General features: G+C 36.6%; 1 protein-coding gene across 1 annotated transcript in view; it reads right to left on the bottom strand.

Moving 5' to 3' along the window:
• MAN2A1 (mannosidase alpha class 2A member 1) overlaps positions 1–15,224 on the bottom strand; it is a 160,248-nt gene that overhangs the window by 52,115 nt on the left and 92,909 nt on the right. The window lies entirely within an intron of this gene.

Here is a 15,224-nt window from a genome sequence, read left to right as displayed (position 1 = left end):
AGCAGAAGAGAAGTTAAACCGTTAACAGAGGTACTTCCTCTAGATTCTGGGATTTTTAGCGAACTTCCTGCAACTACTTTTTAGACATCTAGATATAAAACACTATTCTTCAAAAAGTACGTATTTTTAAAATAATCAGAAAAATACAACTACAAAAACATGCAACTTTTTAAAAGGTCAGGGAGAGATAGCCAAGTAAAAGTAGGGAAATACACTCTAGGTAGAGTGACCATAAGAATAAAGGAACAGATATATAAAGAAAAAAAGGGAATTATTTTCAGGACATACAGGTCATTCAATATCACTAGAATCTACATAGTAAAGCGCATGTCTAAAATGCCAATATATGGAGCTAAAAAGAGAGATAAATCTCAAATCACACTGAGGAGTGAGGTGTCTTTAAGTCATTACAAATTGCTAAAAACCTTATTATATGGGGTATGGGGAGTGACTTGAAGGTTTAACATGGTCAGATTCATTTTTAATAGGTACTTCTAGTTGTCAGGTAGAGGAAGGATTTAAGGAGTCAAGACTCAAAGGAGGAAGACCAAGTAAATAGCTACAACAGCCAAGGTAGAAAAGGTGAAAATCTAAGTTACAGGAGTGGGTAGAAATACAAAAGAGGAACAAGTCTGAGAAACAGGTAGGAATTCTTATTAATAGGATTTTTTGGATTCCTTGGAGAAGGATGCATAAGCCAGAAGGAAAAGTCTGTAATTCCTGTTTTGCAGTTAGGGTGGCATAGATATGGTAGCGCCACTAACCAAGATTGAACCCCTAAGGATGGGTGGACGACATATCAAGATGAAGGTGATAAATCCAGTATCAGACCTCTCGAACTTGAAGTACCTGAGGGATATCTACAAAGATTTATCCTGATGTTCTTAAATTAATTATCCCACTTATCCACTGGAAATACACTGGTTTCCAGGTATGGTAGGCAGAGTAATTCCGCCCCCCTCCCCACCCCAAGATGTCCACATCCTAATCCCCAGAACCTATGAATATGTTACCTTACATAGCAAAAGAGACTTTGCAGATGTGATTAAATTAAGGGTCTTGGGATAGGGAGATTTTCTGGATTATCCAAGTGGGCCCAATATAATCACAGGGTCCTCATAAGAGAGAGACTGGGAAGTCTAACAGAGAAGGTGGCCACATGGCAACAGAAGCAAGAGGCTGGAATGTGTGTGGAAGGGGCCACAGGCCAAGCAATGCGGGTGACCATTAGAAGATGAAACAGGCAAAGGATCAGATTTTTCCCTCAGAGCCTCCAGGAGCAACAAGCCCTGCCAATACTTGTCAGCCCAGTGAAACTGATTTTGGATTTCTGACCTCCGAAACTGTAGATAATAAAATTGTTTTTTTTTTTTTTTTTTTGAGAGACTAAGTTCGTGGTTATTTGGTACAGCAGCACTAAGAAACTGATATACCAGGTTATACTATTCCTCTTGAAAATGAGGGCCAACTTCTGGTTTCACATCACAAAGACCACCATACACAGAAAAGAAACTCTTGAATGCTGGAAAAGGGGGCAGGGGTGGGGGTGGGCGAAGGGCAATGAGAAGAGCTTGGGGTCCTTGGAAGTGGGCCCAAGCAAAGACTGAAGTAAGTGTGTCTAGCCCTCTGACCTGCTCTCTCATGGAGGATTTCCTCATACTTTCTCATCCGCTGGCTACAAGGTCTGACGTGCCCAAATTCACATTGTCCCTGTGCAAGTGCCCACAGATAACAATAAGGAAAAAGCAGAGGAGAAAACCCCCAGACCTGCACTTCATAAAAAGCAAATGATTGACAGTCCCTTACACTGACCAAGGTGGTTATTTTTAACCTTTTAAAATTCTACTTGTCTTCTAATCTTTGAATGCCTTATACAGACACTATTCACTGAAGACATGCACATACACACAAGATTTTTCATATAAGTTCCAAGGCCTCCCAGTTTAAAAACGTTTCTATTCCTATAAAATAGGCCTTCTTAAATAGGCAAACGTTTAGCTGTTTTCCCATAAAAACCTCTCTAGAAACTATACAATAACAATCTCACTTATCTTCCATGACCAGATACGGGAATTTATATTTGCAAGAGGAAAAATAAAACATGACATTTTATGGAAGCTTCTAATTGATTTTGTAACATATATTATTTGGCCTCATTTAAGAAGAAGAAAAATTCAACACTAAAGAACAGAACACAATTTCATTTCAGCAATCAAAATTACGATTGCACTTGAATATAGTAGTAAATAAATGTTATCTGAATTTCCTAACGCATGAAAGTTTATTTCAACACTTTTTTCTACATTTAGGAGAAATAAATTAAAATTCATGGACAAAACTATTATAAATCTATCATCCCATGAAAGTCATACACCCAAGGGCAAGATTCAAAAGGAAAGTAAACAAGTGTACTGCAGGGTGATCGAATCTAGTGTGAAGATGCCCTTTATGAAACAGTAAGATGATAGTAGTACCTAAAACTGCTGTTGTCAACTAAGGTTTTGATTTCTGAAAATACCTTACAAAATTCAAGAACTCCATTAAATATTACTGAGAAGAGTTCTTAGTTTAGATGAAAAGTATGCAATTATTAAGAAAATGTTCTAGAAAGCTCTATGTTAGAAGACATTACTTTGTGTAGAGAATTATGTTTATTTATAATACTAATAGGCAAAGCAGTAAATCAAAAATAAAATTTTATATTATTAAAGGGATATTTTTTGCTACTTTTAAATCAAAGTAAATTTGACTTGGTAAGTGGCAGAGTTTTCCATATGTTAATAGTAACAAGAACAACAACAACAATAACAGTAATACCAAACAGCTAGCACTAATGAGCCTTTAGAACAGTGCCTAGAATACAGCATGTGCTGTACTTGAATTAACTCCTTTCAGTTTTACAACCAACTTATCAAGTTCTAAAATCATGCCCATTTTATAGATGTGTAGACTGGCTTGGTATCCAGCTCATGGTTCACAGCCATTTAAATGGTAGAGCCAAGATTCAAATTCAAGCAGTCAGGCTTTACGGCATCTTGGAGGTAGGGTAGGTGGCCTTGCTCTTCTCCAGTGGGTAAGGGACTCAGGGTGTATATGCTAGAAGCACAGAGTCCCACCAGAGTTCCATTTCCCCAAGTCTCTCTGAACTCTGCTTCATCAGAGGGCTCCACCTCCACCCTAGCAAAGAGCCCTCACTCTGAAAGCCCCCAACCAGCTGTAGTGGCAGGACTGGGGTAAGGGGTTTTCTCTGAGGTGATGAAACTGAGGCTACTTATCAAAGCTGCTCTAATAACAACATAAGCTGTTCTTTCAGTAGTTCTTACTTTATGTAAGAGGCAGTGGGAGAGGAATTGTTAAATTCCAGGTCTTCATTTTGCAATACTGGTGATAGTTTGGAAAACAGTTTCCTTATCCTATGTCCCAGTTACTGAACAAACTTGGTTATTTTCCAGAGTTGAGTTTTCTACCCCCAAACTTCCTTTCCCAGTGTTCATCCAAACGAATGCTTTATAAATGATTTGTGTTGTAACAGACAAAAAAACTAAATGTCAGTTGGATGTAACCCTGGGGATTATCTACTTTAGCCCCCTCTCTCCCAAGACATATTGCAAATGGAACTAATGTTTCAAAAAAAGAAGGCTGGTTAGTGACAGAGGTGGGACCAGAATGAGCCCTCTGACTCTCAGTCCAAGGCTCCCTTCACAGCACTGTGCTCTTTCCAGGCATCTGACAGTGAGATCTGCCCAAAGCTCAATGGTATAGGGGCAAAAGAGTATCATAAATGTTCAAATTTATAGCTGCAAATGCAACTCAATACTATAAATTAAAATCTTAACCCTCAAAAGTAGAACTACATATTTCAGGCTTTCCTACATTGAGAAAAGCATTTCTAAAAGCGTAAATAAAACCACAACCAAAGTAGGATTAACATGTAATTTTATAACTTTTTTAAACAAAATAAGGTTGAAAAATCTTGCAACTATTCCCAGGGCATAAGAGAAAATAGCAAGTCAATGAAAAGGATAAATATCCTTTTCCAACTATTCTAAAATTTTTGATACTAAAGCAATAAAAAGAAACAGACACAAAAACTGTACATAATTTGGCTGACCCCAAGAGTCTTGTCACCAATTAAGATGCTTTCACTCTGAGAGAGTTTTGCCTAAAACAAAAACACCATCTGTTTTACCTAAAACATTAAGATGTTCTATTTTCTTGTCAATTCAGAAATCACATCTGTAGCCATTTTCTGAAAAGACAGCAAAAGACATTATATTTATGGGTGACTGCATAAGGAATGATGTTCAATCAAAATGTAATTTTCATCTACTAGAAGAAAATTTAATTTCTCCAATGACTATAACGCCATAACTTTGGAGGAATACATAGTACATAAACAGGCTGATTTTTACACATAAAAAGATCTTAAAAGTTAATGCAGTAAAATAAGGTTATTTTGTTGTGAAAGACAAAAATGGCAAATACATTTGTATTCACTTTGACAACTGAAAACCTATCGTGTGTGAGGCTTTCAGGTGAAGAGAAAACAACAACTTTTTATTGGTGCAACATCTCTTCATGCTAGTGAGCCATCATGTAAGAGGTAAAAATATGAAAACAACAAAAACACAAACAACTCTCTGTTTTCAAAACACTTTTACACAATATCAGTTCTGGGAAAGACACCCTACAATCCAGTGAACCGAATGAAGAAGATACAAAACACTAGAAAAAACATCACTCACAGTGAAGGCAAACACCATGTCACAAGGGATAAAGAACACGTTTCAAAGAAAAACACACAAGCCATCCAAACACCTACAGTACTTTGAGTATACATTAGGTACCTACAAAATATCAAAATCTAAAACCCAGTATGTTTTAGTTTGAAAAGTACCCCAATTTCACAGTTAATTTTCTTGCCTAAAAAAAAAATAAAGCTACTCTCCAAATAAGGAGGAAATAAATAAGTCCAAAGGCTCTATTTTAAAATGTTTCTTTTACCACAAAGTTGTGAAGTGTTCTGAAGTCCAAGATGGGCTTGAAGCCCTCCCTGACTTTTTCAGGATCAGGATACCTTCACTAAAATCCTTTTCCTTGTTCCTCTTGTAGTGCACGGTTTATTAATCTGCATTCAGAAGGAAAAAAAATCTGGTTCAGAAGAATGGAAGACTTTGAAACATGCCGCATCACTTCAGTCTGTGCTCTGAACTGCTCTGAGTTAATGAGTTTTGTGTTAGCAATTTCAGAAGACATGATGGACACTGGGAGGAAGAGAAGAGAGAGGACAGAGAACTAAGTGTGCACAAAACTAGAAAAAATAAGGAATCGCTCTCACATACTCATCAATTCTCCCCAACCCAATACAAATCACTCAAGAAATCATTCATATGCCAGATATTTAATTTACTTTAACACTTTCACAGTGCATGACATAACTCCAACTAATGGGGGAAAAAACTTGGGTGCTACAAGCAATAACACAGAACAGAATCACTCAAACTTTGCACTTTGCTTAGATTCTACAAAGTTACTTATTTCCAAATATCTCAGTTGGAAATTATTATAGCCCTTCCTAGATCGTAGGCGGTAGTCCCCATGCTAACTCTGCCTTCACATTGTAAGGTATCAAAATAACATCATAATCCTACATATAGAGGCACATATTACTGTTCCCCATCTTCTGCACTTTCTTGATTGTGGTCCTTGATGGAGTAATTGTAAGATGTTGTAAGCAATGTGCAAAAGTCACTTTAATTTCATTAGACAAACCACACAACTTGGGCTTCCCTGGTGGTGCAGTGGTTGAGAGTCTGCCTGCTGATGCAGGGGACACGGGTTCGTGCCCCGGTCCGGGAGGATCCCATATGCTGCAGAGCGGCTGGGCCCGTGAGCCATGGCCGCTGAGCCTGCGCGTCCGGAGCCTGTGCTCCACAGCGGGAGAGGCCACAACAGTGAGAAGCCCACATACCACACAAAAAAAAAAAAAAAAAAAAAAAACCACACAACTTAAACACCCTGTGTAAACTTATTTCACTGTATAAAATAATCTGACAACAATAAACTAGAACCACACAGCTAGTTAAGAAAGTTTGATTTAAAGTATAAACAGGGCTTTCCTGGTGGCACAGTGGTTGAGAGTCCGCCTGCCGATGCAGGGGACACGGGTTCGTGCCCCGGTCCGGGAAGATCCCACATACCGCGGAGCAGCTGGGCCCGTGAGCCATGGCCGCTGAGTCTGCGCATCCAGAGCCTGTGCTCCGCAATGGGAGAGGCCACAACAGTGAGAGGCCCGCGTACCAAAAAAAAAAAAAATAAAATAAAAAAAAAATAAAGTATAAACAATAAAAAGGCAATTAAAGCAGACTAACCAGGAAATTTAGCAGGTGTTCACTGAACATGTAACTACTTTGCAATTGTTTTTAAACAAATAAACCTTAAAACGATCATTTAAAATGCAGTCTGGGGCTTCCCTGGTGGCGCAGTGGTTGAGAGTCCGCCTGCCGATGCAGGGGACACGGTTCGTGCCCCGGTCTGGGAAGATCCCACATGCCGTGGAGCGGCTGGGCCCGTGAGCCATGGCCGCTGAGCCTGCGCGTCCGGAGCCTGTGCTCCACAACGGGAGAGGCCACAACAGTGAGAGGCCCGCGTACCACAAAAAGAAAAAAGAAAAAAGAAATGCAGTCTGTTCAACCACTTCTACAAATGAAATCTAAATCCAATAAATCTAAAATAATTTTGTACCCAGGAACAAAAATCACAGCAGACTAATTAATTATAAGGGCCTGGGAAGAATTTGCACTTTTCAAGTTTATGTAAAATTGATGAAAAGAATGGTTTAAGATACCATACCCTGAAAACACTAAGGAGACAAATTCCACATTGTGACTCTTTAACTTTTTGAGAATTCAAGAGTTTTTTAAAAAAATATTTTCTGGTCTCTGTAATAAACTAAGAGCTAAGTTGTTCTTCTCAGTCTTCATGTTACCCTAATTTTCATCATTTTGCAGAGCTTTTTCACGTGTTTCTTATGATAACTTTCCATTTACTTATCCTCATAGAAATAGATATCTAACACAAGAGGGAGGAGATATGGGGATATATGTACATGTATAGCTGATTCACTTTGTTATAAAGCAGAAACTAACACACCATTGTAAAGCAATTATACTCCAATAAAGATGTTAAAAAAAAAAAAAAGAAATAGACATCCATCCAACCCCTGTGCATGAGAAAGGTACCTCTTGGTCTTTATTGTGGTATTGCTTGAAGTTCATCTCTTATTTAGAATTAGTTATTTGACAAATATTTGCTGAGCACCTACAATGTACCAGGTATTTGCCAGGGGATTCGAAAGAACAAGAGCTAATACTTTAGCAAGGGAGATGCACAACCAGAAATAAAGGAAATAATCAGTTTGTTAATAATGTCTGAAGGATGTAAAGAAGATGCAGTAATGGAGAAAAGAATGAGTGAAAAATAGGTTCATATGCATAGATGCAGCCTGACTGCAAGTTCCCAAAAGGCTACTATCCAAGGGGGCTATTGTCTGTAGCATTCGGTCTTCTACACCAGCTCTGCTGCTCTGAACAAATGGAGGGCTTCCTTCTTCAACAAACAATATCAGGTACTCTTCTGGCCCATGCCACCACCAACAGCAATTTCCTTGAGTGGATACTGCCCTAGATCAATGCTCTGTCATCAGTTCCCCATTTGCTCCTGCCTATTTTATTTCTGGCAGATTCAGTCTCCAAATTGGTTGTAAAATAGAGACACAGTGAAAGCCATTAATGTGATTAAGGTTGGCAATAGATCCATTAACTGAAAGAGTTAAAGCTGACTTGAAAGTAAAAATTAAAGTAGGACATCTTTAAGATGCATGTATGTATGTGTGTGTGTGTGTGTATATGTGTATACATATACACTTTACCATAAAACATACAAATGTGTATCATGTCCCAGTCTACTGATGTAAGAGCAAAGCTTCTGCTTTGATTATGGGACCACTAATTGGCATTCTGTGTCATACTTTCTGCATAACCATACATATGATAAATTATCTGTGGTTTCTAGCTTAGTTTTTCTAAAGTACAACAAGAACTTAAACACTTAAAAATATAAAGCAATCTGAGTGCAGATTGCTTCTACATCTTTACAATTTCTTCCCAAATCTTTTGTAGTCGTCTCGTCAGTATTTATCAGTGACTCAAAGCACTCAACTTTATATTAAAACAAAATCTTTTTGCTTAATTCATCAGTTTAATAAAAATCAAATTATGAGAGAAAAATAACAAGAAAAACTGATTTGGGAATAAGTAATTGATTGGTGGTAATCACACAACTCAACTGAAATACTGGAGAGAAAGAAGTGTGCCAGCCTGCTAGCTAGTAGTCTATTAGCAACAAGGTCAGGGTGCCATGGTCACAGAAAAGAAATGGAGAGTATCAGTTGATCCAGCTGGTCAATTAAGTAGAGGTTTTTAAATAGAGATCTTAGGCAAAGAGGATGAAAAGTAAAGAACAGCTACCTATCTAGCTATAAAAAGTAGCACCTTCCTTGTAGAAAAACATTTGTCCATTTTTCTTGTTGGTAAAGCACCAGAATTTCAAAGCCTTGGGGGCAGACATTATGGAAAGGCAAAGGAATCAATCTCCAAACCTGCTTTTAGAGAACTGCATGGTGTCTTTATTTCTGTTTATCATTGGTCAGTGACTAACTGCATTTCTTAGTCCAGTTCGATCAGCGTTGCAGTTTGAGGTTATCTTAGATTGTGGCAATAGGGTGACTGTCAAACCAAGGTTTTGGTGTTCCTCTGATTGTCATCTTCCATGTTTTCATGAGTTTTAATAAAAAATTGAGAGTCAGTCTCAGGGTTCCTAGTCAGCCATCATATAAAATGGAAGTGTCAACATTTAAAAAAAAAAACATGTAATAGGTGTTATTTCATCTAAGTCAATGTGAGGTTGAAAGACTATTTCAGGAATTAATACTCATCATTCCTGATATAATAAAATAAATAGAAGTAATAAGGGTGGGGAGAATAGTGTGGGAAAGGTGGAGTCTTTCCTCCTACTCTCTCCCCAAAGACCTTTCTATTTCCCTGAAAAATCAGGGGGAAAGCAAACGAGTGAATGACTGACTTAGAATGGCAAACTCCAGACAAGGTTATTTATTTTGCTTGCCAGACATGACTGTTCTTTCCAAAACTAGTTCCAACCACTAGGCAAATAAGTTTTAACATAAAATTAACTAATGTACCATGGAGAAGGTATCTCCAGTTCCCTAAGAAACTTCTGGTTGTTTAAATAATATACTATATTCCACCCAGTCTTCTGGGTAAAACATCCCCTCTAAAAATATTCCAGATTACAAACAGGCTGAAATGTGTTTCTGGATAATCAGAGAACTGGTCAATATACATCTTAAAAACAGTCATAATTAACAAAACACAACTCAGATGGAATGTAGATGAAAATACACAAATATCCTTCACAAGCAATTAATATTTAAACAGAAAAGTATCTCAGAGAAGAGTTTAGGAACTCATCCTTCAAGTCCAGTAATGACTCTTAACTCATAAATGGGCTATGCAATTAATACCCAGATAGACCTAGACTAGAATAGCTCAGCTTTTTTGAGTCTCCGGTACTGTCAGTTAATAATTCCCCCATTAGGGCTTCCCTGGTGGCACAGTGGTTGAGAGTCCGCCTGCCGATGCAGGGGACACGGGTTCGTGCCCCGGTACGGGAAGATCCTACATGCCACGGAGCGGCTGGGTCCGTGAGCCATGGCCGCTGACCCTGCACGTTGGGAGCCTGTGCTCCGCAACGGGAGAGGCCACAACAGTGAGAGGCCCGCGTACCGCAAAAAAAAAAAAAAAAAAAAATTCCCCCATTAAAAGAGAAGTTCTAAACTAGTTTTCTCAGGAAAGGACATTTGGGCTGCTCTCAGAATAACAGAACCTCTGGAGGGTACAGTGTCAAATCCTAGTCAAATCATGTATTCTATTATCACCTTGAATTCCCTTGGTATAATTTTTAAATGCAACCCATCATTTTCAAGAAAAAAAAAAAGCTCAATCTTCTTGATTGTATCCATTTATCTTTCTGCTGAGTAATGTGAACACACTTCTATACTAGCTTTCTAGTACATAAGACTTGAGCTTGAACATTACAATCCATGAGAAACAAGCACAGTCCTTAACACTAATTATCACTGCTAATGCTTTTCCATCTCCCCCAAAGAAAAATAGTGAATATTCCAAACAATAAAAATAAGGCTGTGAACTTGGTTTCTTCACTTAAAACTTATGTTTAAATAACTGGTAGAGATGTTAGATACTTACTTACATTCTGACTTGGTATAAAAATAGGTTGATGACATAGTGACCAATCAGAAAATGCTCTAAAGCCTTGAATCTCATGACACTAGTAGATAATTACTACCAGAAGAACTGTTTCTGAGAACAATATTAAAAATATAAAACGTACAATCAGACAAATACTCTTATGTCAACAACAATAAAAAAAAGTCTTATGATCTGATAAGGCAACTCATTCAGGTATTTGGGAGTATTTTTTGAATCCACTCATTCTGAAGAGCCCCCAAGAATGCAACCCCAACAAAGTTCATTCTACAAGAATGCAATGACGCTGAGATGCAACCCCAAAATTTTCAAGTCTCATAGTATGAAACTCTGAAATCTCAAATGAGCAGTTGTCTAAATGCTGAGCAAATTCAAAGCTATATTGAATTACTGCTTATTTTTACTTGTATTAGTATTTAGTGGATTGGAAGTCTTCTGCCACTCAACCTACAAATATTAGATGAAAGAATCAACTGGGGAGAATATATACCAGGATACTACATTTTCACATAGAATATGGTTCACATAGAATGTGAACCATATTCTATGCATATCTGGTATCTGAAGTTTAATATTCTCTTCAAGCAATAATAAAATATATTATAACAAATCTTTATTAAATTCTTACTATGTTGAATATCATACCATAGGCATAGTGGTGGACATAAATGACAGAAATAATTCGGACCCTCGAGGAGTTTAAGGTCTAGTGGGATTAACTTCAAATAATCATACTGGAAGAAATAAGCCAACGACAATTCCCAGCCATATGGCTGAGCCGTGTTGGGCCTGATTTAGATGAAAAATTGGGGCCACTTTCATAACGGGATGAGATCTGGGGCAACTTGGGAGGAGAGTGAGTTTATTTTGTTTTGCACATGGTAGGTATGTGAATTGTGGTGGTCAGTGGTGAACTGTGGTAGATAGTCCCCAGAGATGACCGCCATCATTCCCTTTGCTTCCTGCACATGCTCCTCACATCAAGTAATGGGAATAATTCCCCTCTCTTATATCCTGGATGGCCTTAATGACTTGCTTGACTAGTAGAATGTAGTGAAAATGACCTTCTAGGACTTTCGAGTCTAGGTCCTAAGAAGCCTTGCTGTTTCTAGCCAGGTAACTTTTTCAGAGTTCTGCTTTGGGTAGATTCCTCAGATAACTACATAAATTATAGTTAATAATTTAGGCACAGAGAAAAGGCCTTGGGCAAGAAGCCATTGCAGTAATTCAAGCAAAACATAAAGGATGGCTTAAAACCAAAATAACAAAAAGAGAGGAGAGGATGGATGTCAGCGATGAGTAAAGCTAAAATCCAAAAGACTACAATTGATGATACTTAAGGAATGAGAAAAGACAGAAGTCAAAGTGTTTTCTGGGGTTACAGAACCTAGACAGCTAAAAAGAAAATGATGCTCTCAATCAAGATTAGAATCCAAAAGAAAAGCATATATGGAGAAAAACAGAGGAAATTAAATTAGAGGGGCAGGGAGGTCATCCAACAAATGAATGGCAATACCCCAAGTGAATGGGTTATTGAGTGCCTTTTCTGGAGTTCTGTCCTTTTTAAATCTGGCTGATACTCCAAAGTCACCTAAGCCTAGAAAACATTGACTTCATTTGTGTCTCCACATGGTTAACGGTTTCTTTTCAAATTAATCCCTTCTTTTTCTAGCCAAAAGAAACAGATGTAGGATTCCTTACCAATAAATACCTTGCTAAAATTTAAAAGCATTTAAAGGTAAATTTGTAATAGTGGTTTGAATAAGTTACTCTCAAACTAAAAACGTATCTATTACTTGAAAAGTTAAACTTTCAGATTTACAGACGCAATCTCGATGTAACTTTGATTACATACTTGGTGGCATTTCAAATAATCTACCATTTAAAAAAAGTTCCTTTATACCTTGTCAAACCACGTGACTTACAGACCTGTGCTGTGGCAACATTTAATCCTGTCCTGCCTGAACAGATGGAATACTGAAAGAAGACTGAAATCTCTTTGCCTGTCTCGGATTTTACCTTGCATCCTCAGTGTGCTCCAAGTTCCTAATCCTGTAAGTCTTTGTATTAAGTGTCCTTACAGTTGCTTTCCTTAGGCAATTGTGAATGTAGAGAAACAGAAACATCTTTGTACACTTAAGGATTATTTAAGGCTAGACAATTTATGACTTGTCCAGGGTGCCCTAACTTTTAATCACATCCACTTTCTATACAAAGGCTAAGAATGTATTCACTATACAGCTCACATAACCTTGTGAACTAAATTAGGCACACTGACATGTACTATGTCACTTTCAGCAGATCATGGACTACTTTTTAAATACTCACAAACTAAATCATGTTAGGTAGTAACTGTAATGTTGCCAATAGCATGATCAAGTTCATTTACATGTATTATTTAAACTGTATAGATTTAGACCAGTGTTTCTCAACCTTTTTTTATTACAACCTCCTTAAAGATTCTTTTTAGACATTTTTTCCTAATCATCCCTCTACACAATTTTAATACTAAACATAAAATGTTTATCTGTTACGTACTATTATCTGCTGCATCTGTGCTTTGAATATTAAAAAAAATAAGTTTTTTTCACCACCCCCTCCCCCCCAAGAACCAATTCTTAGCCTCCTAGGGAAGACATCTCCCTATTGAGAATGCATGTTTTATTTAGATTAATAATATATTGTTCAAATAAGTATTATTCTTATAAGCAAAATAAAGCTAAGCCTTAGAGCATCACAGAAGTGTCACGAAGAATAGAAGACTGAGTCGTGGCCACTCTTTTGAAACTGCCAATTTAAAGACTGAGAAGTACAGACAATTATTTAACTTTCGGTACCTGCAAAATAAAACTATCAAAGGCTTCCATTTTAAAGGCCATCATCGGTCCTCCATTCTTCACTGATTTTACTGAAAGATCAATAACTCAGAAAATTTGTGGCTAACAAGTAAAAAATAGATTTTAAAACCAAAAATATAAGTGGTTTTATTCATGAGGTTCTAAAGTTCAAAAAGGACAATAAAGATAAAAATAGGAATCTGACAATCCTAAGTATTCCCAATTCACCTAACTACGGAAACAGGAGCATTGACATTTGGTAGAAAAGAACTCTGAAGATATAATATTAAAATGAAGAACACTATTTAAATACAAACTGTTTAAATGGAAATATCAAAAAGTGACTGTTTTCCTAATAGATTCAAAAAGCCTACTTATGTTTATCTTTAATTAAAACTCTTCAATATTAAAAGCTCAAAAATATATTAATTAATAGACCTTTATCTCCTAACTTTCTGTCCTTAATTAATAGACCTCTATCTCCTAACTTTCTTCCTCTGGCATAAGTAAGGCTGAATTATCACTTACGTCTGGCTAAGGCAAGGACAGAGCACAAAGCATGAGTCCTCTGACTCATTATGGCCCCATCCCCACTGCATCCCACCCACCTTAACATGTACCCACAGGAAGACTAATGGGCTGGGGATGGAGCATGAATCACTTATAGCAAGCATAAGTTATTCTTAGAGTCAGCAAAAAAGATCTTCCCCCACCAAAATAGAAAAAGATAAAAAAGGTAATAGATAAGAGGATTATGCCGAAAGCCAAATAGACTTACTGACACCACAGTTTATTAGGGACACAATATATAAAGAATGCCCATACAACCCAAAATTCATCAAAACATTACTTATTTTAAGACAAAGAAAATGTTTTGTAATTTTACAACTGATTCTTCTTTCAATATCATTATCCTTTCATTCTAATTATGGCCTGGTAATATGAAAGCTTTAAGACTTCAGCAAGACTAAACTTAGGACTTAAACTTTCTTTTCAAATTAATCCCTTCTTTTTTCCAGCCAAATGAGATGTAGGGTTTCTTTAGTATTACTTTAGTGACACTTTAGTATTACTAAAATATACTTACCTCCCTGTTCTAAGGTTGACCTATATATGCTTTAAGTTTCTATTTACTGAAGAAGTTTAGTCAGCTAAGGCTCTAGTCTATGTTTAACTGAAATCTCAACTTTATTAACAATTAAAAAATTTCTGTAATAACTTTGATTCCATTTATTTTAAAATAATTTTAATAAAGTATAAAATCATCAATTACACTTTACAATTACTCTTTTATTCTACAATTTATAACAGGTGATACACAATTTCTCAATTTAGGTAGTAAAAAGTTATATTACAAAACTACACTGTGTATCTGCATACACTGGGTACTGACATTGATATTTGCTCATTAAAAATGGATAACTTGGTTAAATAATTGTCAATAAAAACATAAAACGTTTCTTTGTAAATCAGAGGCAGCCATCAATTAAATGCCCCATTTTTAGGTTGACTGAACACCTTTCGCATTTACTTAAACATAAATCAACAATGTGAAAATGAGGCAGTTTTACAAGCACAATGACAGTTATCTAGTAAATAATTTACAGTAGGAACCCTTATCTTCTAATAGTAATTACGTCTCTTCTTTCATTTAAAAATACAGGATCAGAGATTAATGAAAACAAGGTAAGTAAATAAAAAGGTAATCAAGAAAGAACATACTCTAAAAATAATCAATATTATAAATATAAGGTAATTTTTAGAATAAAGCTATATATTTACCATCCAACATCAAGTATTCTGTAAGAAATATTGTTATAATAGTTTATTCAGCTATCAATGTACCAAACGCCGTGTTAGCTATTAGCATTGAATACAACACAGTCATGGGAGAAAATCCATTTCTTCAAAACAATTGTTTAAATTCGTAAGTTGATTAAATGAAATACTGCCTTACGATATATGCTGGGTCCAGAACAAAATCATGAAAACCTCAAAAAGTTAAGTCATAGAAGTGGTC

Source organism: Mesoplodon bidens, assembly GCF_964165515.1.
Source record: "Mesoplodon bidens genome assembly, chromosome: 4".
Lineage (NCBI taxonomy): Eukaryota > Metazoa > Chordata > Mammalia > Artiodactyla > Ziphiidae > Mesoplodon > Mesoplodon bidens.
Note: the sequence above shows the minus strand (reverse complement) of the source record. Positions and strands in the feature narration are given on the sequence as shown.